The sequence below is a fragment of the Tribolium castaneum genome, chromosome 9 (assembly GCF_031307605.1).
Source record: "Tribolium castaneum strain GA2 chromosome 9, icTriCast1.1, whole genome shotgun sequence".
NCBI lineage: Eukaryota > Metazoa > Arthropoda > Insecta > Coleoptera > Tenebrionidae > Tribolium > Tribolium castaneum.
Genome location: NC_087402.1, coordinates 9,445,308 through 9,473,144, shown reverse-complemented (window position 1 = coordinate 9,473,144; position 27,837 = coordinate 9,445,308). Strand labels below are relative to the sequence as shown.

Below are 27,837 nucleotides of genomic sequence, written 5' to 3'. Positions count from 1 at the left end.
TTTCTGTTATATGAAGCCCAACATATTTGAATCGTGAATGAATAGTAAGTTAAAAAAGTTACTCTGGTGTTACGAGAGTGTGCTCTTCGCTCTTGAGTGCATTAAATATCTATTCCACGGTATGGAAGTGTACGTTTAGTTCGCAAATAGTATTTCCCTTGATTTATCCGTCTTTATAGTAAGAACAGTATGCCTCTATAGACTATAACACTCCGAATCGATCCCGAGTATGCAAAACCAGATCATGAAGTGGAAAATTTATCTTTAACAGACAGAAATCCCTCGACATTTCGATTGTCAGACCTTGTATCAAATCCGTGCTAAATGTTTCATACGTTTCTCGCAATTGTTACACTGAATTAAATACAACACAAAGCGCAATCTTCATTGCAATTTATTCTATCAACTCAGCTACTGGAGCTTCATTGTATGCGATAGTATTATAGTAGGATTTTTTATCCTGTAAAAGCGTCGCCGTTTTCTCGAAAGCACCGGCAAACACGAGAACAAAGTGTCCCTGCTTCACAAACTCTTGAATTAGTAAAATCGGTGCATTCTAATCCTGGTCTCATATTTTCGCTTTCTTATTTGTTGCGAGGTTGGGAATAAAGCGAGGGATTATTATTGTTTCTATTAGGAATGCTCCAGTCTCATCTAATATTTATTTCCATCACTGCAAGGGACTCGGATTCTTTTCATAAATGATGCTGGAAATAACATCGTTAGACGGCTAGAATGCGCTGCAGGTGCGAATTGTGTATTCCAGGATCAAATATTGAGGATCATTAAATTTGCTTCAAACTACTAGTTTACAGTATTATTAACATTAAGCTTTGTTTCAGGTGAGGACAGTCGTCTGTTATCGCCTCGGCGTTCAGTGGTATGTTTTTTAGTTTTGGTTGCGAGAGAAAAAATGAAAAAGTGCGAGCAATAAACATTGAAATATTGAAAACTGCTATCGCTGACCCAATTTATCGTCGAAATAATTCCTCTCTCTGGCACCACGAACAAATCAGAATATTCCAAATGAATCCCTTTTTCTGTTTCCTTTCAGCATGTAGCGCTTTGATTGATGTCGGCCGCATTATGGTCGTTATCCGATGATTGACAGCTCCTTAAATCCCTTCATGCTTTTTCAATTCAATTAATCTTGATGGCTTGGCCGTGACAGTGAACATGTATTTCCCTCTCTAATGGCGTTTTATTCGTTTTCGATGTGTGGCCGTCAGCGAAAACTAGTAATTACCGCGTTGACAGAAAGCGGTCTGAGGGATGTTTCGTGGGGCGCACAAACAGAAATACAACACACCATTCCGGATGTTGAGCTTTAATCGACGAGGAAAAGGGTGGCTCCGACACTTTTCTTTGTCGACGTTTAAAATAAAACACGACGCTTGCTGGATTGGCTCGATTAAAGATATTTTAGTATTGTGCTTCCAGATATTTGGGTTGTAGGTGGAGAAGGTTTCTGAGACGGAAAGAAAATATTTTTTTACTTTGGAACACTTTCAACGGTATTATTGTTCTTTCAAAAGTTAAGAGGGAGGAATTTAAACACACTCTGGAACGGTTTGATTCGCCTTCGTATTTTTTTAACTGCCAGTCCTGGGGGACTATCGGTGGTTTAATTTCTAATGATTCAGTTAGGACTTGATTTGAGCCTCTGGGGGGGGGTATTATAATCCGAGCCACTTCTAGTCGCACTATTTTGCTCTCTTTATCGTTTGATTTGGCGTAATTGTCGATTTGCTAATTACAAGCATGTTCTCGTGCTTATTTACATAAAACCAATAATGTTGTGTACCAATAAAACCCCATATGGCATTCGTGGCCTTAACGGCGTAATTTACGACTCAAGACACTCCAAGACGTGATTAATTACTTGCAGCAATTAATTACGTTCAGTAATCGGTTGGAGCAAACACAGCGTTTAGTTGGCCAGAATTAATTTTTTAATTACTTTATTTTGGGAATTTTTTCGTGTTGTCGGCTAAAATATTAAGCTTGATAACAGGAGCTATTAAGGGAAACTTTCTAACTCACGAATTTATGGAATTCGTTAAAAGCACCAGAGAGCTTAGTGGAATTTACATCTGTTACAAGGAAGCGGCTTTTTTGCTCTATTTTTGTTAATCTCGAGGTTGCCCTTTTAAGAGTGCACCGTTTGCTTCTGATAACTCGAAAATTCGTTATTAAATGTAATTTTTTTCATACTCTGATAAATCTCTGAGCGGCTTTTGAAGTTGTTTTTTCCCTTTTTCTTTTTTAAATTGAAAGTGATGTCGGGTAAAATGCCGGGCCAATTTAAATTTGTCGACTAGGTCGGCCTAAGGCAAGTTAAATGGCGCCTAAGAAGGGCTGCACTCAACAGTTATTTGTAGTCATTTTTTACGTTCAGCGGGTCTTTAATTCTGGCAAAATTGGGGTCAAATAGCCGGGATATGATTCGATCATTCAAGCCGGAACGTTGCGCTTTTACCAAGTGGCAATATTTTTTCTTTTTGCATTTTCTAGCGAGGTTTTGTGAATTGTATTTGAATATTGCATGACATCATGTTTAAATCGTCGCCGGAAAAAAGGCGCATTCGCGGTTCGGCTTTATTATTTTCGGTGCTGTCGAGAGAGTAATTGTTGCAAATGAACTTCTTTTACATTTTCCCCAATGGATGAAATCGTTGCAACTACTCGTGTTCTTTCAGCTCGGTTTAACATTTTTACATTTTAATGTCGAATCGTTACGTTGGCGGCGTTTATCTAGCCGGAGGAATTAATTCGAAGCGACCGAATTTTTCGCTTTTATTCTCGAAATGCCTCTGTGGCCGTCGCTTCTTTTAATTGTTCGCAATTCGTGGGATTAACCGAGCGTTGACAATGCGCGCCTAAAATGGAATAATAAATATTTTTATAACGTCACTTATCCACTTAGTGCCCTTTGTAATGCACTTGCAAAATTAAAGCCTGAAATATTAATTGAAACGAAATTAGAGCGTGTGTGCTTGGGATTACACGAAACGGCATTGGGTTATTTGTTGTATTTTCTCTTTATTAAATTTTGAATAGGTAATGAGAGTGTTTTCTGCAAGATGATCGCCGTTTCTTCGGGCATTAACATTAATAATTTCGCCATTTGACGCAGTCAACCTGCACGTTGGGGTTCTTTCTCCAGAAAATTGCAGACCAGTTTATATTTTCTCGCGAGGAAATTGCCAATAAAAATGAGTGCACGGAATAATGGCCCTTTGACAACTTCACTTGTATGATTTCAAATAGAAAATTCCAAGAGCTTCCCAGCTACGGTGAACGCATAACAAATTAAATGATACATTAAAACTTACTTCATCTTGCTGCTTCGTTTAATCAAAGAATAAACAGTCAAAAACATTAAGCTGTTTTGTCAATTCTGGAAAAAAGGATTCGAATTTCGTCATGTCATAATTCCAGAACAGTGAATTCAATTATGCTGATGGGTACCTATCATTAGTTAAATGTTATCATTCAATGTCACGGTTTTGGACAGCTTTCCGATGCATTTCCTTCATTTGTGATAATGACCGGTTTAAAGCAATAGTCTGTGGCTATGAATAATAATAGTCTATCCTTATAACATCAATTTCTCCCAGGTCGGGACCTAATGTCCAATATTACTGTCTTAGTCAAAGCCTATCTATTCGGTTGTCTTGATATTTTATTTCTTGATTGGTTTGCCAAATCTCTACCTAATTTTTTTAATAAGTTTCAAGATTTAAAGGGCGGTACTGCGGTGTTAACATTGCACTCAAACCTGTAATAAAATTTATTGGTATCGATTGGATGGTATTTTTTCCAGGTAGCTGTGTGCTTTTTTAATGTGAGCATAATCGATTCTCCGATAGAAAAAGATTTATTGTGCGGTTTTAGTGGTAATTACGGTTTACTAAACAGGAAATTTTAACGTTTTTAACAACACGTTTACTAAAGTTTTATTAAATAGGCAATAAAGTAGAATTGAGGGATACTATTATAGCTCGTGTCAAGGCTAGCTCTATTTCCAAACCGTTTCGAGTTAATTGTGTTCATTTTTTCCCTCAAGTATTGAAGAATTTGATAACTGAAACGCGAGTTGTTGTTTAGATTTATTTCAGATATAAATAATTCCACTTGTTTATGGTTTCTGGCACCGATATAAGAAATATGAGTTTGAAGCACGGTTGCTCCAATCGATATTCAAAGTACAAGAATATTGTTTTTACTTCCACTTTGTTATTTCGACAAACTTTTCCAATTTAATTTGTATATTGAATTATTAGATTTCCGATGAATTTCGTTGCGAATGCGAATTATTTTTGCTAGAATGCAGGTAATGTAACCTGTGATTTAATTTGAAATGATTTAGTTAGGGCGACGTTGGTTAACCGATTTCCATTTACTAGACTTCCCGCTCAATCAATAATTTGTGATTTACTAATGCTTGGTTCCGTTAGAATCAGTGTATGATGTCGTCGAGCATATGTACAGTTAGCATATGTTTCTGACGTTGTGAATAAATTGACGTTAACACGATATGACGATTACGCTTGAAGTGCATAACTGTAATTCCGTTTATTCGAGTTAGACGAAACATGTGCTCATTTTTGGAGAGGTTTTTTTATGGTATTGATTTTCCCGTTAATCAACGTGCGGTTATTTTAAGGTTTGCAATCAACCAAAAAGTAACTTTGTCAATTCTTCGGTTTATTGTACTCCCACCTGTGTAATAATGTCACGTCCGGCACGTTCATTTATTTAATTCATGTTTCGTCCCTTCGGAATCCTTGCTCCGCGGTCGGCAAACTTCCACAATAGCAATCTTGCTTCGCAAACCGGAACAATCCCCGTAAAAAGGGAAACAGCGATCATTCTTACATTCTTTAATAAAACCGAAGTTTTTCAGCGAGATTAGAAACGCTCTGATTCAAGCAGAATAAACGCGTCTGTCCTAAGAAGCGGTTTCGCAACGAAACCCGAAGGCTTAAAATAAATTGACCAGCCAGATTTGTGTTCTAGTTATTCCAATTCCGCGGATTTATCAAAATGGGATGTGGCGCCACATTGCAAGTCTCCTTAACCCGAAATCGGGTCGAAACCCGGAGGAAAACCGAGAATTAATTAGTATTTATATTCGTCGGCTGAGTGTTAGGCAAATATATGAGTCCGGAATTAAGACGAACCGGATGAGGGGCTGCTTCACCCTTCATGTATATATCCCGAATCGTTTTAAATCAAACTGTCGACAGGGTCGGGATGAAGTGGTAACGATGCCACAGTATCAGAGATGTGACGTTTTCACGAAAGCCTCCCCTTTAGCGTTTATTTGCGATTCGTATTTAATTTCGTCGAGACACTGAATATTTAATGGGCCGAGGGTAGGTTTTCTTTAGGCGCGTGGGTGTGTGATTGCGTTTACCGAGATGTTTTGGGGTAAGCATGTAAGCAAGGTTGATAGAAATGTATAAGGAACTAGTCATAATATCGAGCTAATTTTGAATATTGGCTACAAGGGCGTTATTATCGAGACCAAGCCGCCAACTGAATGCTATTTTGTTTGAAAATAGGAGTCGTTTATGTTGTGCGAGCGCTTTGCCTCGTAAACAAAACTTCTCCTGCTGGTAGCGTTCTAAAAACACAAAGGAGTTTCCATCGCCCATAATGTAATTCAAAAAGGCGGGGTGTTCTTTCATCGCTAGATTTTAATAATGGTGGATTATGAATTCGAAAGTTGTTTCATCATTGAAATCGATCGAGGGTCCTTTACCGCCCCCAAAACCCGTCAAATATCAGTTACTAAACGCTGGGCTAAAGGGTGGTAAGGGAATCCCGTCCGATTTTCCGAGAACTAATTTTGAAAGCCGCGAAACAGAGCCGGGTAATCCCCGGAACATGCAGATAAACCTCTTGAATGCATAAAACGTTCGCGGTAAAGAGAAAATTATGGAAAGTGGCTGTAGTTTTTCAGATAATATTGGGACGGGTGGGGTCGACAAAGTGTCGCATCGGCTGCTGTGACGATCTATTGTGAATCCATGGAGCGCGCCGAAGAGGCTGCCCGACTCGTATTTGGAAATAATCCAGCTTTCCGCTCAGTATCTTCATCCAACGTCTATTGTCTTGTGTGCGCCACAAAGGGATCAATACGCCCCTTTCAACAAGTAGGGCTTTCGTACTAGATTTGCGGACGCCAATGATAAAAATCAACAAAAATCGAGCTTTCGCAAAGACAAACAATTAACTTAATTAAATTTACAATTTAGTTGCTTCACTCGATTGAGAAAATTTTTAAATACACAACGTTCACACTCTTCTAAATTATTTTTAAAACACTATATTCTGAACAGCAACCAGAAAACAACATTTGCTATTTTGCGCTACGTCGTAGCTTCTTTTGATCTCCTGTTTTGAAGCTGAACATTAAATCATTAAAAACACATTAAAATTATTGAAATAATATTTAAAACACTAAAATAACACTACAACACGTATTTAAAAGATCAGAATAATCGAAGTATTTAAATGTGTAAAAATGGTGGATGCGCCGGGAAAGTAAATCTATGCAGAAAATAACACTAATTAATACGATTTATATACTGAACTGAAGGTTATCATTTCTTATAGATTATGAGGCACTGAGTTTAAAAAAAAGTATATAAAATCACGTCAGATTTAAGAAGTTTATAATTAATTAAGAAGCAAAAATTCTGAAATAATAGCCAAACAAAAAATTAAAAATGAATGTTTTTACATTGTTTTTTGTACTTTTTTGAGTCAGTTTTCCTTATAATAGTTCAACAGTAATCACATGTTTTTATCTCAAAATTCTTTGTACCGATCTTCGAAAACCTTCCTATCTTAATGAAAACACTCTCCCTGTTCGTAACTCATGCTGCCTAGGCTTTTTTTCGGAAAGAAATCTAAATGTGAATCAAGAAAATTTATTTTATGAGACATATTTACACCCATCTGGTAATAATTATGCAATAACTTATCCTGGCCCATTACGAAAAAAACAAAATACAGCAGGTTTGCAGCTTTTAGTGTTTCTAAGTGAGGTCTTCTATTACACTAGTTACACGATTTATATACCTTAACTGAAAGTCATCATTTCTTGTAGAGTATGAAGCATTAAGTTCAAAAAAATATATAAAAAAATCCATTACGTCAGAAGTATAGAATTAATTAAAAAGCAAGAATAATTCTTAAATAGTTAAACAAAAAATTAAAAATGAATGCTTTTACATTGTCTTTTGTACTTTTTTGGGTCAGTTTCTCTTATAATAGTCTAAATAGTACTCTTCTAACATCGTAAAAGCCTTTGTGCTATCTTTGAAAACGTTCAAATCTTGACAAAATACTCGCTCTATTCCTCACTTATGTTGCCTAGGTTTTTCGGAAAGAAAATTAAATATGAATCCAGAAAATGTATCTTTTGAGACATATTTACGCCAATGTGATGATAATTATGCAATTATTCAGCCTGATTAGTTACAGAAAAAGCAAAATACAGCAGGTATGCTGTTTTTAATGCTTTTGAGAAAAGTGTCGCTTTATTTGCAAGTATAAATTGTCCACAAATATAACAAAAACAATCTCAAGCTAATCTACATCTTCCGTTAGACATGTTTTATCATGTAGCACTCCGTTTGACACTGTATGATACGACTTGATAAAAAGAATTACCTGTTTTTTTTTTGGCTTGCCAGAGGGTAAGTAAACAGGAAAATAATAATTTGATTAAAGGTTTATATTTAAAGTTTTTATTTGTTAACTAGTGTAATTTGGGAATAAGCACTAAAACACTGAAATAATTTTATTTGAGTTGCTGTATGCTTTTATCTTTATACAACCAAAAGACATTGATTGCAAATTTTAATATTAAAAAAATATGTTAATGTAAAAATGGTGGATGCGCTGGGGCAATTAAGAACCTACTGAAACGATACAATGTTATTTACCCAGTAAGAAGATAAGTGTGAAAAAATTTGCATTTTTTATTACTTAGAGATGTTGTAATTTGGCTCCTAAAAGTTTTTCTGATTTTAGATAATTTCAATTAAATTAATTAAGTGGGTGCTTGAAGGTAAAAGCACAAATTCATTTGGCAAACAATATCATTGTGAAACTTATATGGATGCGAATATTTGCTCTTGTTCTGACTTATTCACATGAGACTAACGCTAGACTAGCATTTTGCTATCAAATAACATATATTTACTGTGTTTTAAGAATATGGAACTGAATTCATGTAACAAAGGAGGGAAACAGCACAATATTCTGTACTTAAATATCACAGTTTATCATAACTGTACGGTACCCTGAATTTTCCTTTTCTTTAGTCTGGTGATATGTGAGCAGAATTTGTGTTCGAAACTCGGATTGGTTGGTGTAAAGTCTGATGATTCATAAAATTAGACATTAATTAGTCAAATCTGACGGTCGTCAAATGGGAATAAAATCAACGAAGCGTGTCATGTAAGTCACGTAATAATACTTCTCGGGAGCTTAAGATGCGATTTGGAGATTAACTTTAGTACAGCAAAGGCTGTATTTTGCGAATAAACGTGTATAGATAGACGCTACTAATGATCACGCTTTTTGGCTAAATTTTAACTTGATGGAAAGAGATTTTCGAATGTGGCTTTGGCAGTCAGAATCAAACGTGGCAAATCCCAGCGAAGAAAAGTTACATTTGGGTTATTGGCAGTTGATGGAAATAAAATGAAGTTGGGTTCCTGTTTGTTCAGGAAATAACTTTAACAATATTACCAACTTATGCGAAATATTTAATCGTGTTATATGCAGCGGAAATTGGAAACTTTATTTAAATATGTGACTGCAGTGCAGAAGCATATTTCCTAATACTTCTCATAAATAATAACACTCGCAAAGATAAATCTATTCTAATTTGATTAGAATATTATTTAGTGAGAGTGCCATTGTTGGTTGCCGACCAATTAGCTGAGGCATAAGTTAATCTCATAGTGTTTGCAGTGCTTCGATTAGAGCTAAATTTAATTTTACTGGTTGAATTAAATAACTGATGAAATTTTATTTCTGTTTTTGCGCTGTACAATTCTTTCAATATTTGATTGCATTACTATATGTATTTCCATGGAAAATAATTTGTGATGGATGCATATTTCAAGATATCTCGTTCCATTAGCGATCTACGCATTGTGCTCCCTGATTTAGATTAATTAACGTGTAATTACAATGTAGTGGTGTTATTATGCGCGAACGATACAAACAGATTCAAAACGACGTCATTTAAGCGTCACGTTTTTGCATTGTGCATTTTCATAAAGTGAAATAATCAAAATAATGGTCGTAAACCGAAACGGCATGTTTGAATTGTTTGGCACAATAGTCTGGAGCTCGATAGCGGCGTGGTTAAGCGAAAGTTAATGTGCCTTTTATAGCTTTAAAATGCGCTCTTGTCGATGCCGTTGGTCGAGAGATTAAGCCAATTTCGCCTCAGCGGAACTGATAAAAATACCCGGAATTCATTAGGGCGCAATCGAAATTGGAGAAGAAACCAGTTCGAGCACCTTTTATTTTATTTTTAAAATCATTAAATTATTAAAATAATATTAAAAACACTAAAATAACACTACAACACGTATTTAAAAAATTAGAATAATCGATGTATTTAAATGTGTAAAAATGGTGGAGGCGCCGGGAAAGTAAAGCCATGCAGAAAATAACACTAATTAGCACGATTTATATACCTAACTGAAGGTTATCATTGCTTATTGATTATGAGACACTAAGTTCGAAAAATTTATATACAGCGTGCTCAAAAATTGGCGCACCAACTCAATGGTGTGTAGTAGAGAACTGTACATATAAAGGTAAAAATAGTAAAAAAATTCTTTGTATTAAAGTTATTGATAAATAACGGATTTTAGATAAATGATATGTGGCAACGTTGTCTAACAGTCATGATCGCAATAGAAGTTAAGCAACAATTAAAATAAATTATTTTTGAAACGGTTTCCTAGGAAATAATTCACAGTTTTGGCACATCTACACATTGTGATTTTTTGGATGAATTTTAATTATTTTAAATTAAAAAAAACTGCTAAAATCTGGTAGTAAATTTAAAAATAATTATTCATCGTTTTGTTACGGAACGATTACCTGGTATGAAACATGAAACATAAAAAATAATGAAAACTTGAGAAGTTAACACAATAAGTTTGTAGCTCCAGATTTTTTTAAATATGACTAGGAATTTTTTCAACATTTTTCCCGTAATCTGCACTTACTTCTCAATAACGTACCACTGAGTTGGTGCGCCAGTTTTTGAGCACCCTGTATATATACAGGGTGTTGGGGAATGGTTTCCCAAGAATTTCAGAGTGCGTTTATGAAGCAAAATGTGATCGAAAACCTTTATACAATTTTTTGATAAAACAAATAGTTTTTTTAAAATCAAAATGGTCCCCACTGTTTGGGGACTGCTAAAATAATGCTTTCGTCACAGAAAATAAGACTAATTAACACGATTTATATACCTAACTGAAGGTTACCATTTCTTATAGATTTTGAGGCACTAAGGTTACAAAATATTTTATTTTAAGTATTTTATGAGACATATTTACACCTATCTGGTAATAATTATGCAATAACTCATCCTGGCCCGTTACGAAAAAAACAAAATACAGCAGGTTTGCAGCTTGTAATGTTTCTAAATGAGTTCTTCTAGTGTTACACTAGTTACACGATTTATATATTTTAACTGAAAGTCATCATTTAAAAAACCTTTAATTTTTCATCAAGAAATCAGCTTTATTTTTTAATATTTAGAATGAAAGTTTTTCGTTCAGATCGGTCATAGTCCCCGGCGTTAAAACGTTGTACTTGTGCAAACATACAAAGCAAATGCGCTTACAAATTACGAATCCTAATTGCGGAGAGGCGCGCCTGCCATTCCTGGCACGAGGATAACAGTCTTAACAGGCCAGGATTAGCGATAGCTCTCGGAGGAATAATAACACAAGCTCAAAATGCACCTGAATCGGCGATTTTAATCCCTCTCGTAAAATATTTCGCAGCCCGGAATAAGACAGTCGTTTTATTAAATAAGGGGAGGGACAAAAATGACATCGTAACCCCAAGTAAATTATCCGAGGGTAGTTGACTAAAGTGGGATTCGTTCAAACTATTCCAATTACAACAAACATTAGCTGCAATAAGAACGATCTTTCAAATAAAGTTCGAGACTGACTGACGGTTGTGTAAGAGACGAGACTGTCTACTCAATTCGTGGCGGATGAATTAAAGTTAACTTTGTAAACAAGAACAGTGTGTTGTTTTCGTACAATTCAAATTAAACTTAGTTTTGTTGCGTTATGCAAAATTGAGGGCCGCCAGCTGATGACTCAAAAACTTAAGGCCAATGTTTAAATTTAATCATTGTTGGTCCTGGACTGTATTTTCAATTTCGCAGGAAGTATTTATTTACTTGCGAGTGTTTCGTTGTGGCATTCTTTAGGCAAAAATGTGGAGTTAAGACGCTTATGAAAATCTTTTAAAAGAATATGAATCTTTGAGCCCGGTTAAATAACAAAGGTAAATTCCGTGAAGTAGTGAAGGGTCGCTCAAGCCCGCATAGTTGCTTACTGTCGCTGTATGCGAGTAACTTTTGATATTGAAAAGGTTATTTATTACTTCCCATAGAGACGTCTTTCGAAAGTTTAGCCTCTTCGTGGATATGCCGTCCTTTACATGTGTCGGTTGCAAATGTAAAGCGTCCGCTGGGGATGACAAATATACGAAAGTGCCATCTTATATGGTACGCAGGCAACATTTTTAAACGTAATTGGTCGGGTACGGAACGACCCTTAGAACACACACATGTAGTAACGACATCATTTGTAACTTCAGAAAGGACGTCTTTCCATATTGTGCACGTTTCGATGGTGCTTATGTTGCCATAAAGGACCAGATGTATGCAGATAGCCGGTGGGGGTCGTTCTGACCGGGGGCGAGTTTATTGATTTCATAAAAGTGGAAATAAGAACGGCAAATGGCTTGATACAATGCCCTCGACGACCAAATACCATTCATTTAATACCAGTACAAGCTGCGTCGGGATGTTACGAGTGGTTGTGTTGTGGCCGAACGAGCATTTATTGCAACAATACTGCAACGGACTTTGTCTCAGAGTAATAAATTATTTATATTTCCCCCTTTCTGCTTTATTGTTGCTACAAGCAGCGATTTATTTCGATAAATATTGATATTACGCACGAGACTCGTATCACATTTACAAGACATCATCATTATCATGCCAACTTTATTGATGGATTTCTGCTTTATTCTCCGATAAATAGAACTCAATAGGTTTACTTTATTACTGTCTCTTTGTCCTCACGAATTGACATCGACTTCGAACTCTGATTGATTTCTCCAGCCCTGACATCGTTCTCTACAAGGACACTTCCTCCATCCCCAAATTTGCTAAATCCCCTGCAACTTAATATTCTACCAGAATGATAAGATTTTAAAAAATTACGCTCACGATTTAGATAGAATGGCGCTTTAAAGTTTTATGGGTTTAATATCGATCCCTTTCAAAAGTAACTACTTACTTGGTATTTAACGATGGCGTAACTTTGTAACTCCTACTTTGTCCTATTGATACGTGCTTTTATAGTCACACTAACTTTGAAGAGTCTCTAAGTATTTTCTTAAATACTTGCTGTTTGTTTCAGTTTTCAAAAGTTGTCTGGTTGATCTGTGTGAGCTTGAAATGCTTTTGTTGCCTTATTCAGTTTATTGTATTAACAGACTGTGTTAAACGTCTGACATTTCTTTTGTAAATGTGCACTTTCAAGCCCATTAGCGTTATTAACACGAACAGAATGGGATAAAAGTTGCGGAAATATTGATCAAACATGTTTTTCTGCCCCATTTATTTTTAAGTCTCCTTATTTGACGTCCTAATGAATGAAGTGTACATTAAATTAGAATCAATAAGTAATTTAATCTCGTGTATTGATATTTACCCAACAGGAACGTATTGACATTACGTTGAGGTAGGTTTTATTACGGAACCTGGCCCGAAAATATGCAAATAGTTATCAGAAAAGCTCAGGAAAAATATTCGTGCATGGCCCTTGAACGCCAAACTTCCATACCGAACAGTGACACTTTCTACCGAAATGTAGAGCTAACACGCGACTACACAAAAAGCCTGATATAAATTAAACTTTCCGAAAGATCACAATGCATTTGAATATTTATTAATCAAGCCGGATCACGAAAGTAACGAATTAAAAAGTTCAACCGATCGAAAATTCAATTTTTGAAATTGTTTCAAAGTCATATGAATTTGCATTCGTACAAGTGTGTCATTTCGACAACACGCCAAATGAAATAGAAAGAATTTGCGTGCGACTTCCAGCTGTAAAAAGCTTTATGGAATTAGCATTGAAGGTCAGACATTAAAAAGTTTTATTATGGCCGTTGAGCCGTAAAGTTGGTAGCACTCAATGTGGCGAAATGGTGGATGCGCCGGGCTAATTTTTGCGTCCGCTTCGAATTGAATAGCGGCGTAAAATTCCAAGTGCGGCCGGAATTTGAATTATTATTTAGATAAGTTGGTTACGGTTTTTTTATTTCTATATTTTACTAAAGCCTTATACATTGGCAAGCTTTATAGTTTTTTAGAATTAATAGAATTCTAGCGTACTTGTTGATCGTATTTTTACTTTTACGTTGTTTTATTTCGTGTTCACTAACAAGAATATGAAAAAATGATTGACCAGTTGAAACAACTAAGTGAAAGTGAGGTCCCTCGCGTCGGTAACTTTTAATTAGAGAAGATGCAAAATCGATGGCGAAGTTGTCACACAACCCTTCGTTATCGATTCGATGAAAATTCCGCCGACACTTCGAATCAATCTGGTTTAACGTAATTTAAAGTCTCTCGATTGTGTTTTCTTATTTCGAATAATTCAGCAGTTTGGAACGGCAGCGTTTTAGTTGATTAAGAAAATAATTAATGTGTTCTGTTATCGGTGAGAGATACTTTGCTTTTCAAACCGGAATCGAAGTAAGAATTGCAGTGGAGTGAAGGGGCCATTTTGGTGGCGGAAATTCGATTTGGACAACAGAGTTAAACTCAAAATAGAAGAGTGTTAAGCCGGAACAACACGGCCAAATATAAATTTCCATATTTCATTTCTGCATGTTGGCGCAAATTAGATTGCTAGTGTAGTCCGGATAAAAACACGCGACGCGGTTATTTGGCGGGACCTCCGCGTTCGTTGCATGACAAAGTGGATTGGACATTACGTCGATATTGTTTACAATGTTTCAAATTAATCATCAACTTTAATTGGATACGCCTTTTTAATAATCTTTCGAAATGGTGCTGTCATCTCCAGGCACGTTGCAGAATTCACTAGAGGTGAAAATTTATTATTACCATGATATCCCCTTCGCGCGCTGCCATGAAATATCGCCGCACTGATAGTAAAATACTAACGCTATGCTTTTTTTATATAGATAAATAACCACAACATTTATCTTTATTGTGATTGCGAAACTCTGCCAATATCAACGCCACCGACCGATATTTCACTCGGGAGAATTTTAATGAATGCAATCGATTGGCAGATTGCTTCTACTATCTTTTTCAACAACTAATCTGCCAGTTGTTTGCAATTAATTAATTGCATTTTTGGTTTCAGGGCAAGGATGGATTAAATTACTTGGGACTTGAACAAGACGTACGTATTTTCAATTCTTAAATACTAATCTATTTTGTTTTTTACTTTAATAATTTTCATAATGCTTTACGTATTTCGTATTACGAGGGTAATGAAAAGAGAGTAGAATTAAAAAGATTAAAGAGCTCTTCAGTTTTTAATCTGTGTCTAGACAAGCTCTTTCTCTTCATTTTTATCATGAAATGAATAATTGTGATACCTGTCAGAGCAAAATGATTTGAATTCAGTGTAATACTCTATTATTATTAGCCAAAGCAGTGTACGAGACTCTAAACAAGAGATTTACTTTAGTGATCGTAATCGTAACGTTTCATGATCTTGGTAAACTTTTAAACGATTATTGTGCTGTACGAGATTTACTTCCTGTTTTCTAATTCTACCAATACCAAAAATAAAACTAGGAATATTTACGAGTAACTCAATACCAGTACTGAAAGGTCAGTCAACTAATGTATTTGAAAAGTATAAAATAATAAATTAGAAATGCGTACTGTGTTACATTGTGTCTGTCTCGTTTGCAAGTTTGCTAATTTAATCATGTATATTGCCATAATGTGAAATGCAGAGGCGTTGATATTATATAAATACTAATTTCACCAATACTCAAATGATTTTTTTTCAATTTGTTTTAAAATTAAAGCGAAAATTTGGTTGATACTTTGGGCGAAAATTTTGTATTCAGTTCAGTACTTTTATTTTAAACTTGGTGTTAGTTACCATTACTTACAAATTTTAAATTGAAGTCCCTAATATTTTAAACATTTAGAAAATATGGGATAAAACTTTATCTAACCGTGGTAAAAAAACTGTTGTCTGTCTGGGTACGGATATCTAAAGGTTAGGATGTGAATCTACGTACAAATAAAACGTTCCCGTATTCGATAGTTCCGTTAATGTCGCCAGGGAGCGCCGTTGTTCCATTACCGTGTCAACTTTCATAGCAATGAACGGTTGTATTTGTATAACGGTTAACAGATAACAAACAAAAAATACAGGTTGATAGTGCATCAAATTCTCAAGACTAAGAGGCAAACACAATGTAAAAATTTTATCGTTGACTATTTTTATATATGACACTGTCAAAACTTTTGTTTGTTCTACTGTGTAACTCAATCCTAAAGTCAGTTTTGACATCTGTTTAGCATTTCACGTCAGATTATTTTTAACAGATTTGAAGCAATTTTAAGCCTCTTTGAGTCTAATTCGAAGAATAAAATGTTGTATTCAACTCGTTTTTGTGTAAATCGGAAATTATCGTGGATGATAAGCCTCTCGTTATCACTCGAGGTTTGATATCTCCTCGTGAAATAAAACGTCCGATTTACACTCGAACTCGTTAAGTAAATATTAAATAATTTCACACTCTTATCAATTTGCACTCCACCCATTTTTCAGAACGCTGCAAATATGATTACAGAGAATTAAATTTCCTACAAAAAAGTCCAGGAAACCACATCCATATTTTGCCGGTGATCAAGTATTGGAAAGTTAATTTATAAATTATAACTAAGCTGTTGAAGATAGAAATATGACCTCAGGGACTTTTTTGAGGAAAATTTAATTTTCTACAACTTTGTTTATTACGTTTTTCTTGTATTTTTAACCGTATTTGCAGCGTCTTGAGAAATAATCGACGAAATGAAGATTTTAAATAATTAATAATTTTTTCTCATGTTTCTGTTTTGCCAGTTTTTATCAGGGGTTAAGAGTGCAAAGGTTAACATTCATACATTATTTTCAAGTAATTAGTGAATTGGTTGGAGTGAAATTTATTTAAAACGATTGGCACCGAGACGATGTAACGCTCGAAACGCCCGCATTTTTAATTTACTGTACTATTTTTTTGGGTTCTGAAAATCTTGCGATTTTATATCTCGTTGCGTCTCCTAAGTTATAGTCCTCCATAGTCAGGGTGGGTTTAATTTTGAAATTTGAGGCTCCAGTATCTTTGATGTTAGACCACTTTAATTTAAGCAACAAACATGTCTATGATGGGTAGCTAGTGACGAGGAAATGAAACTTAAGTCTTCTATTATTTGTTTAATTTAAATTTGGATTAAAATCACAGGCAAAGGTAAAAAACCCTTAACTCAAAAACGAATTAATTTTTTTCCATTGTGAGATAAAACTTTTTCCTATTTTTCAACCAATGCTAGTTTTGATTTTCCTTTGTGCGATTCTAATCGACCTGTTTTTGCTTGAAAATGCGACTGTCCAGGTTTGAAATCAAAGTTTTCTTTAATAATTAAATGAATGATGGGAGGTATAAAATGATAAATTGGAAAATGGGGACTATTTTAATACCAAACTGATAGCTTATTAAATTTGCATAAACTGTCGTTAAATCATTTGAATATTTTATTCTTTTGTGCTTTTATTTCATATGCAGTGTCGTTGATATTCGATTGCTGGTCTCACCAGTAGCTAAATGAAACTTCCTCCATTCTGTATTATAATTATAAGAGTATTAACTTAATGTACAAGTAGTTACAGAGAGTCCACAATCTGTCTTTCATCTTGTTCGAAATCAAGATTTTTCGCATGGAGCTTTAATATCCGACCGTAGTTCGCAAAGTTAAAACAACGAGACTGAAATGGCTGCATGTAATTATATTCTCTTTTTCACGTAATTTTCCACTTCGTTAGGTTTAAATTGTTAATCAAAGTTAATAGTTACGTAATTTGCCCTTCACCATGTGGATCTATAATAACTGGAGATTTAATGGAACGGTGGTGTTGTTTTGTGAATTGTAGTATTTTCGGTTTCTCGGCAGGAAACGTTGATTCGTTTTATTTTAACACGATGACATTCTAATGGTGTTTGCAGAAAACATTTTGCCGAACTAATTTCATTTAAATTATAGAGGAGAGTCGCGATAAATTGGGTTAAATTCATTTAGAAAAATGAAAGCATGAAATTTATAACCGGGCTGATCCCCTTCGTGTCGCCCTTCTAAATTTGATTAAAAACAAATTAAAAAGTGAATTCCTTGCTGAAAATAAGCAATTCAAAACCGACCCTCGGCGGCATTCCGGGGACTTGAACCGTGAGAAAGCACCGATGACATCGGTGACCTGTAGCGCCATCTTGGCTCGTAATCACTACGATGCTAAACGAAACCGTGCTCCTTTCCACTCCACGTTTATTACGGCATTAACGGTTCTTTAATCTCGACCGTTTGATCTTGTATTTTTGCGATAAAGTGCGCTGGTGGCTCCCCCGAAAAGTGGGACCTAATTAAAATTAAATACAGGCGAAAGAGGAGACCCACCGACCACTTTTTCCAATATCTCGGACACAGCTCGACGTGTACTTTTATGAAATCAATTTAACTTTGGGAAAGAGCATCGCCGAAGGGATTTGATATATGGAGTCACGTAGTTCGTGGTTTGGTTCACTCAATAACCGATATACCAAACAGGAAATGACCTATAAGTTCACTTAGACCAAATTCGAAAAGACAAATATTGCGGCAGCGTAGTTAATGTAGTTTCTTTGGTTTTATCGGACGACGGATAGAATTCTAATGAAAGGATTAAATAAATGGCAGTGCGCCTCGACCGGTTTCTAATTCAATAAAAGTGCTATGGCTCAAGGAATTTTATATTATTTCTAGGTGGCACTATTAAGAACTTAGGGTTGAAGAAAACTGAGCACAATCGCGCCGAAATTAAATAATTAGCAGGTCGCATTGTTCCGTCGGTTGCAGTTCGGAATAGTTTGTATTCCGGTATGAACGCAACAGTCAATATTAACAGTGCATACAGCACACGAAACTCAAAGCTACCTTGAGCAAGTTTGGACTCAATACAACAGTCTTGTAATTAATGATGTATTGGTGACGTCTCAAAGTTAAGTGAATAGGTATATCACCTTTGTGAAACACAAACAGCGTGGAATTATTTCAAACACAGACATAACACTGACAAATACGTTTACACAAGTGTTGAAAAATTACCTTTTGCATGGCAGATGTATTGAGCGCTCGTAAATCATTGAAGGATAACAGATTATTTGTTTTCCAAGAAGTTGGATTTCAGCTGTTTGCTAAAATATGCTAAAATATTCAATTTGTATGCAGCTATTTATAACTTGCGTAATGCGTGATTTGTGTGGAGGAACGTTTAAGAGAAATTTTATCCACATTCGGGTTTAAGAACCGAAATGGCGATATCGTTTAAAGTGAACAAATGTTCTGTCATAAATAAATTTATTGCGAGACAGTAAGAAGATAACGTGCTCAAACAATGTTAATTAAAACTATAGAGAAAAATTGCGACGTCAGGATGAATTGCACGAGGAAAAAGAATCTCTAGTTAACAAATTGTGCTAGTTTTAATTAAGAATTAAAAGGACGTGGAGCTTTAAAAGCAATTTAGCTAGCTTTAGAGATGCAAATATTTAAAGTAAATAGTAAAGTAGTGGTCTGCTTCCTTCCTATACATCGGCACAATCGAATTTCGGTCACATAAACCGATTCGGAGGTAAATTGGGAAAGTTCTGTTTGTCTTTAAACATCGACTGCCTACAACTTATGGTTGAGCTCAATTGTAATTCTAATCATTTAGATTTCTTACAATTAATTTTAACAGAGGTGGTCTGAATATTTATGCTTCAAATATTTAGATATTATAAATATTTAAATTTCAGACTTTATTTTTGTGGACTCTGTAATTCACTTCAAATTCAGTATCAGAATGTTAAACAAATTTGAGGTGTGAGTTCTGAAAGATTTATTTTGGGATCCGAAAATGTGTTTACTTATTTTTTATATTGAAAATGCGTTTGATTTTAAATTGGTCCAACAAATTCGATCATTAAAATTAATAACAAGCAGATGTAATTGTAATTAATTTGAGCAAGAATTTATTTGATTTTATAGCAATACAATTGAATTTTATATGTGCTAATTATTATTTTCGACGCCTGCATTTAAATAAATGTGTAAAAGCGAATTTTGTGTCATTTTTTACATGTTTATTAAGACATTTCTCACTTTAATGGCTGTTTCACCATATTCATGTTTACCTGTCATTATAGAGAAATTTCACCCACCCTAACACACCTAACAAATGATAAATCCGTGGTGCTTCCCACCGAATTTATCACAGAGGAAATGTTGAAAAGCCGATGAGTTGGTTTTCTTATAAATCTTGTGTTACCTAGGTGCAGTATGTTTTGTGGACGAAATTAAAACATTGTAGCAACATTTAATCAATACTGCTGCGTTCACAACTCTATACTCTTTTAGTAGTGAATGAATAATTAATTTGTCGTTTAATAAATAAAAAATGGAATGTGTAATTACCACACCCACGATTTGAAATAACAGCGTGTAAAACTCCACGAAAGATATTTCGCTTGATTATTACCCTCATTCAGCATTCCGCCCTTAATAGCTGCTATTATTTCATTGGTTTTCTTTGTGTCGAAATTGATTTCTCGGGATGTTTCACTTTATAAAAACCACCAAAATGAGAGCACTCACTGGACGTGGCTGCAAGAACTCTCATAAATCATCTTGGCAACTTCCAGAGCCATTTTTGGCCTCCGAGGCAAACCATCAAGCAGCGTTTCAAATTAAAACATCGCCGAAAGTTTTTGACAAAAAACACTAAAATCAAACCGAAATAACACAGTCCTTGCGTCTGTAAAGCGACGAAAATGCAACGCATGTTAACGGAGAAGCTTCGAGCTTTGTATTATACGACCCGGTTCTCGAATCCCAACAACAAAACGGTAAAACCTATTAATTCGAAAAAACCTTTCATGCCAGATTTCGTTTCATATAGCGAATTTGCACAATGAATACGGTCCGGTTTTAATGTACGACCATATGCCATTTCTCAACGCTTTCAGAAGGTGTGTATCGCTGAAAAATCAACCTAATGCGGTTAGCTGAAAAAGCTCGACAATGTAGGAAGTTCGTGCCGTGTTTGCATGCTATACACGAGCGGCTGGGTTTTGTTTATTTTAATCCGTCTTATCTTTACCCAAAAAATGGCTTTCATGAAGCGGAAAAGCGCATCCACATCGACTTTTACACATCCTCTCCCATTTTCATTAAAACACCACTCCACATACTGCCCCTTTAAAGCTTTCAGCGGAATCAAACATTGTGGTTGCGTACCATTTACTTATCATTTTTTTGTGCAAAAATGGCATCATAAAGCCGCGCTGCGTTTCGTGGCATTCCTTCAAATTGCCCCCGAGTTAATAAAATAAAAATAAACTTTTTATGCCGTCATCAAAAAGCCCAATCAATAGAGCGAGCAAATGGGATTAAAAACCGATGCAGTCGCAGCACATTCGTTGTATTTTTGTACGCGTGCAAAAAGGACTAAATTAAGTGCTTTGTAACCGCCGCGAGTTTACAACACAATGCAATCTAGCAGAGGACTTGTCATTTTGACAAATATCTACCGAAAACAATCCACTTAAAGCGGTTTAAATCTGAAGCAAGACATTTATAACTGGAGTTCCGATGTTTTGTTTAAACTGGGATTAAAACATAGACGCAAAAGTGTAGAAGAGGGAGATATTGCGCGAGGTACTCGCCGAGCGGTGACGAATCAATGGGGAAGCAATAATATGCAAAATGGGGAGTCTCGCCATTCAAATCTAAATACCTTTCCACACGAACGTCATGTGGACGATTTAATCTCAATCCGGAGTGGTTTAATTCCGGAATTAAGTGCAGTAATGTGAAAAATGGGGAACTGCGGTGATGGGCCCTAAACATTGACTATTAAAAGGGCGCCGGATAATGGCAATTTTTCGGGGAAAATGGAGCGACAAAACTTTTTGATTCCTTGTCCAATAACTTTGTAATTTGGCTCAAAGATGAGACCAAGTGATACATGCGTCCTTTAGCGAGCTCCTACCGTTGGGTGCTTTATAACAGAATTCCAGTCAGCGACAAGTTCGCTCAGTGTACTTTCGAACAGTAATCCTCGGAATAAGTATTTTACAGGAGTTAAATGGGAGAAGGCGATATATCAACTTCGGAGGTTTCCCGTACTTTGAAGTATTTCCACCGAGACCACATTTACGCCAAGACTCCCAACTAACCTGAACATCATGAACTTTTGTTGCCACCATTACAATATTAACAAATTGTTTACTTCTTTGACTGGGTCGGATTTATGTTGGCAGCCGTGTTCATTGTTTGATGCAAATCAAGTGCCTCCTCTCGGCTTGAACGTCACCGAAGCAACAACTTACCATAATGTCTCAAGTCCCCCAGGATTTCAATTAACGCCACGCCTCATTTATTAACCTCGAAAATTGCGGAATTGTACAAACAATAGATAAACTTTCTCGTGTAATTATTTAAACTGACTTTATGGCGTTGGTCGAGTGTAATGTATTTCGCCCCACGAGTGTCTTAAAGCGGCACAATGGATATTCCAATCCGTAAGCGTTAAAGTTTGCGATGCGTGACGACGTGCATCATGTGAAACAGCCTTTAGGCTCGAAATTGGTGGATGCGCCGGGCACGGTTCAAACAACTTCAAAAATCTTGCGTGTTGAAACAATTTCGATTTAATAGAAATATAAAATTCGTACGTATTTAGACGACACACGAATGAAGAACCAACTTTTGTCAACTTTATGACTAAAATTTTTCAACTGCGTCTAAAGTGGCTTATGTTTGTCTTTCTGAATTATTCTCTTCATTCCTTCAATGCATGTTTTTTAACTCGTAGTACACTAATGTACACTTCTTTAATGGACACTTAACAAAAGCATTGGAAAATAATATGTGAGAACTTCTCTACAACGGACGCTCTGTATAACGGACACGGACAAAAAAGTTTCCAATTACCATAGTATCATATAAATTTACCTCTTACAACGGACAGACCGAAAGAGTGGTGGTGAAAAGAACAAACATTTGCTTTAAAAACTTTGTAGAAATGGATGAGAAAATCTATTCCAAAAATACAGAATTAAATATCGATAACTGTATTTTTTTGAAAAACATGATAAAAAGATTGTTGAAGACATTTGTGATAAAGGAAAAAGTTTCCATAGAATCACCGAAAATTCATGCTGTCTGAATATTTTGAATATGTTAAAAATTATACAGGGTGACCCAGGGGTGCGTAATCGGTCTATAACTTTCTTCTTACTTGAAATATTACTATGCCGTTTTCATTATCCGATAGACTGACTTAAAGTCTACCAACTAAAATATTTTTATTATACACAGGGTGTTGTATACAGGCTGGTGAACCAATGTTATATTTTTTAAAATGGCACACCCTATGTGTTTTCGCATAATTAGATTTTACATAAAAAAATAATGAAACATTATATAAACCATTATGGGTCTATCTCTTTTAGTTTCTGAATTATTCAACTTTTCGTTATAAAAATGAGTGCGAAGTCGCCTATGAATATATTTTGGCAAATTTGTAACAGAAACAGTTTTAGAAAATCATCGACTTGTACTTGAAACACTGAAATATTGAATAACTCATATTTTTTAAACCGAGCACCATGTATTTCTTTAAACATATCGATAGCATTTTTCACAAGCTTTCTAATTATATAGCAAATTTACAATATTTCTTAGTGTTCAAAAAATACAAAATTCGTTTTTTATTTATTTTATTTTTGATGACTGAAATTCATTAATGTATCAAGTAATAATTAGGTTACTATTGTAATTAGACACATTAGTACATATCAAAAAATTAATTACCATTACCATCAGATTCTATAGGCTAACAATTTATTTTGCAATAAAATATATTTTTTTGAAAAATCTTGAAAAACAGGTTAAATTTTCTATGCAAACCTTATATCATTTAGTAAGCTTATCAAAAATGCTATCGATACAAAAAAAAATTCATGGTGTTCCTTTTGAAAAAAATGAGTTATTAAACTTTTTGCGTTTTGCCTCACCCTGTACATCTGCCTGCTTTAACCAAAAGTCGACTATTTGCTAAAACTACAAAGTATTTTAAGTTTTTCCGTTGCTAATTTATCGGAGAATATTCATAAGCGACTTGGCAGTGATTTTTCAAATGTTGGTCCTTTTGCGTAGAATCTAATTATGCAAAAATATATAGGGTATTTCATTAAAAAATATATAACTTTGGTTCTCCACCCTGTAAACAACACCCTGTGTATAATAAAAATATTTTTAGTTTGTGGACTAGTCGACTAGTTAGTCGATCTATCGGATAATGAAAACAGAATGGTAATATTTCAAATAGCAAAAAAGTTATAGACCGATTACGCACCCCTGGGTCACCCTGTATTTTTGCTACTGTTTTAAATTTGGTTATGTTTGGTGGGCAGTTTATGGAATTATGCTTCAAATTATTTATTTAAAATTACCCACTTCTCATTAGTGGACACCTTTCTACAACGCACAATTAAAAATTCTCCACCGGTGTTCGTTGTTGAGAGGTTTTAATGTAATGTGTTTTTTACAAATGTTTCAAAGTCCTTAATAATACCGAATAATACTTGGTTTATAGTTAAGTTCTGTCAATTATAGGAGATTGGATATCATAGGTTTACCACTAGTTTACCTAATTAAGAACAGCGCTTGGAGTCGAAAATTGGTGGATGCGCCGGGTTCAAACACCCGCCAAGTCTCGCGTGTTGAAATAATCTCGTATAAATAGAAATATAAAATTCGTAAATATTTTGACGAAACACGAAAGAAATACATCCGAACGGAAGAAATACATAAATAGCTTCGGGGACGGAGTTCAAAGTGCTCGACTTTGCGATTTTTGGCTGCTTTAATGCGTACGAGTTTGACCGAGTTTGGTAAAAGGAGAGCACGCAACGTTGCAACTTGTTATTACATCGTAATTTATTTTGAACGCAGGAAACTGTTGCTAATTCACTTCGTTCTTTGTGGTATATGCAATTGTTGATAAGGAGGGGGCGTGGCTGAGTTCTTTTCAAGTTAAAAAGAAGTGTTGCGGCTTGAAATTACAGGAATTTGAATTAATGCATTTATTAATAGAAAACGTCTCCAAGTCGGGAAGACGCCGAACTTGTTTCCTTCATCTCCCCCAGCACAAAACATCTGAGACTGAGCTGTAATAAGACCACATTTACACAATAATTGAAGTGTAAGTTTGCGCACACCACGCGCTGTTCCTCAGATTCTTCCACAATGCTTCTTAATTAAACTAGTTGATAGTAGATACACTCTTGGAGTCAGCAAATTGGGTTATTCTTATTCTTGCTCCACGAGCTTTGAGTTTTTTACTCTTTATTACATCGATTCTGTGGATTCGCGTGGCGATTTTTTGCTTTGTTCTGGTATCAAATGAAATGGTTGCAATGACGAGAAATGCATTTAAAATTTCCCAGACTGAATTGCATTAATGTGAATAATATGAAAGCCAAAAAAGTGCTCCCGATATTGTGATGTAAATGGCAATTGGATTCCCATTACGCGGTAATTTTGAGTTAATTTTCTTAAGGGGTGGCTGTTACGAGCGGCACTTAATTTGCCCGGCGTTTTTAATAACAGTAACACAATATTGTAAATGGAATCCATTAGATATATCAAGGACGATAAATGAGCGTAAGTATCCAATTGCTTGCGACTAATGATGCGAGTAGAACAAACTTTGAATTTTATCCTTTATTTGGACAGGACATGAAGTAACGAAATAAGTTTAATATCCGACCCGAAAGCCGAGTGATTTTTTCTCAGATTATTTTCCTATTTCATTCATGCCAATTTTATCAGGGTCTTCCATAAATCTAGGCTTACCATTTCTCCAATTTTATTAAAATAGACACAAAAACTTATAATGTATTCCACTCCAGCCATTACTCCACGGTTTATTGAGCGTTGAACGCAACGTTTATCAGAACTGAATAAATAAATTCCAGTTTCATTTGTTGGCAAAGCTCGTTTCCAGTCTCCGACTAAACTAGTGGATGTATATTTTCTAAGAAATTCTGTTCGAATTTATTCCGAATGCAAAGGAAGTTTTTATTTGGACATACTTGTTTAAAACTTTTCACAGAAGTAGGAAATAGCGATACAATTTGTTTAGACTTCGATTTAACTTGTTTTTAATGGGGGAGTCAGGGCAGTGCCAAGAGAGGGTTTAATACAGTTTTGAAAAGGAAATAAGGGATTTAATTATTTGCCTCCAACGCTGTGCAAAAGATAATAGAATATTAATAGGTTAATTGAATAATGCTGATTTTGTGTTTTAACTTTGCTAAATTCGGGTACAATCATGTATATTCAGGCCTGTTGGTTCAGTTATTTTAAATAATTTGGGAATTTTTGTCCAGGCCTCGAGAGAATTTGTAAACACATTCTTTCACTCTAACCACGTTCGTACACATTTGCGTGGTTTTAAATGTTTCCTGAAGGCTAAGACTAGTACTATTTTGAAAAATGTTGCAAACGGTTCGTATGAGTTATTCTAGCGTTGGATAAAATCGTGCCCGCTTTGATTGCTTGTAATTTTTTTCGTTTCCAATCTAAATTCCCTTCTGCGTTCTTTCCCGTGCTAATGTATATAACTTGTCGGTGGTATTTCCGTCGCAGAGGGTAAAATCAATCCATCCATTCGTTACAAGTATTTTCATTTTTGTCACATCGGGTCTAAAACACTTTATCGTTATCGCGTCGTGTACCCTTTTCAAGTTTTATGCGACGTGGTGTTGGTAAGCTGGAAAATGGCATCCACCGGGGGTTGCAAAATATGGACATGCGACGGAATAAATCCATGGGGATATTCGGCTGTCGGGTCGGATATGTCATCCAGCATATGCATGCGTGTACGAGGGCCGCCTGGAGCCCTCTGGATGATGTTGCCAGATCAAACATTGAACCGTAATCAGCACGATAACACTCGACACTCCCCAAAACCGGACGTCATAACGACGGCATGACACCTGAAAAGCATTCGCAGAACTGTTATCAGCGAGAGCGCTGATAAAACTTCCGGGGTATAACGTCGCGACGTGCCCTAACAATGTGCGGAATGCATTGTGTGTGTATCGGAAAACACAAATCCTCAAGCAAAGAGTGGGTTTAGAAGTGACACTCTTCTTTGCTTAGAGAGCCGTCAATATTGGATGTAGTTCGACGTGTTGGCAGGGCACGAACACGACAAATATTTAAATTTGATTTTGAAACTATTACTCTATTCGGGAACGAAATTAGTTCAGTGTTTCTGACACAAAAAACGAAATGTTTTGTGATATGAATTATTTATTATTGTTGCAGGGATACAAAGGCTTTGTATGGATTTTATGAAACATGTTAGTGGTGTATTTACATTTTTCGACTATTATTTGATCCGAAATTTTTATAAAATTTAAACTGGTGCTCTGTTCATAAAAGCTTTAACAAAAATTAATGATTGAACAGAGACCAGCAATTCTTACGCATAAAATTTTTATGTGATTTGTAATAATAATTATACAGGCTTATACAGAAAGTTCTAATTTATTTAGAATTTAGATTTATTTATATATTTATTTAAAAGTTGATACCCAGTCATAATCCGTTGAGTTCCGCTCAATAAAAATATTTTTAAAATATTCCAATTGTACTTCCAATTGTACTGATTATAGGTCGCTGTCAACTTTCTTATTACAAATGTACAGTTATATTTTTTTACGTTTTTGTATTAGTTGGGTTATTTTAAGAGGGTTTTTGTCAGCTTTTGTCCCTATACCTAAGTTTAACCGTTTTCGAGATATTCTAGATTTTTGAAAATTTTTGGATTTACACCTATCACTTAAAAAATTGGTAACTCTCTTAGTTTTAGAGATTTCAAAATCATATTTGGAAAGTTAAAAGAGAAAGCCTATATCTGTTCTTCAGTGTGTTCAGAATTGGAAAAGAAATTAATAAACTCAAAATTTTTCAGATTAAGTTAATAACTTCAAGTACCCATAACTTATTTTTTTTTCAAATGGGATGTCCCAATTTTTATTTTACTAGAGGAGGAGAATTTTTTTCTGCATCGATCTGTATTAACATTCCCTATACCTATCGGTGATAATTTACAAGTTATGTTGATTTTTTGTCATTGTAGAAAATTTCTTACTAACCACATATTTTTCCAGTCT

General features: G+C 35.2%; 1 protein-coding gene across 6 annotated transcripts in view; it reads left to right on the top strand.

Moving 5' to 3' along the window:
• The window catches only part of kek5 (kekkon 5), a 176,315-nt gene that overhangs the window by 79,568 nt on the left and 68,910 nt on the right, over positions 1-27,837 (top strand). For 5 of the 6 annotated variants that reach the window (XM_064358673.1, XM_064358672.1, XM_015979390.2 and 2 more), the window contains one exon: positions 14,712-14,750. The gene's annotated coding sequence lies outside the window, so the exon portion shown is untranslated. Of the gene's footprint in view, positions 1-842; positions 881-14,711; positions 14,751-27,837 lie in introns of all 6 variants that reach the window. The other variant, XM_064358677.1, reaches the window with a different exon arrangement.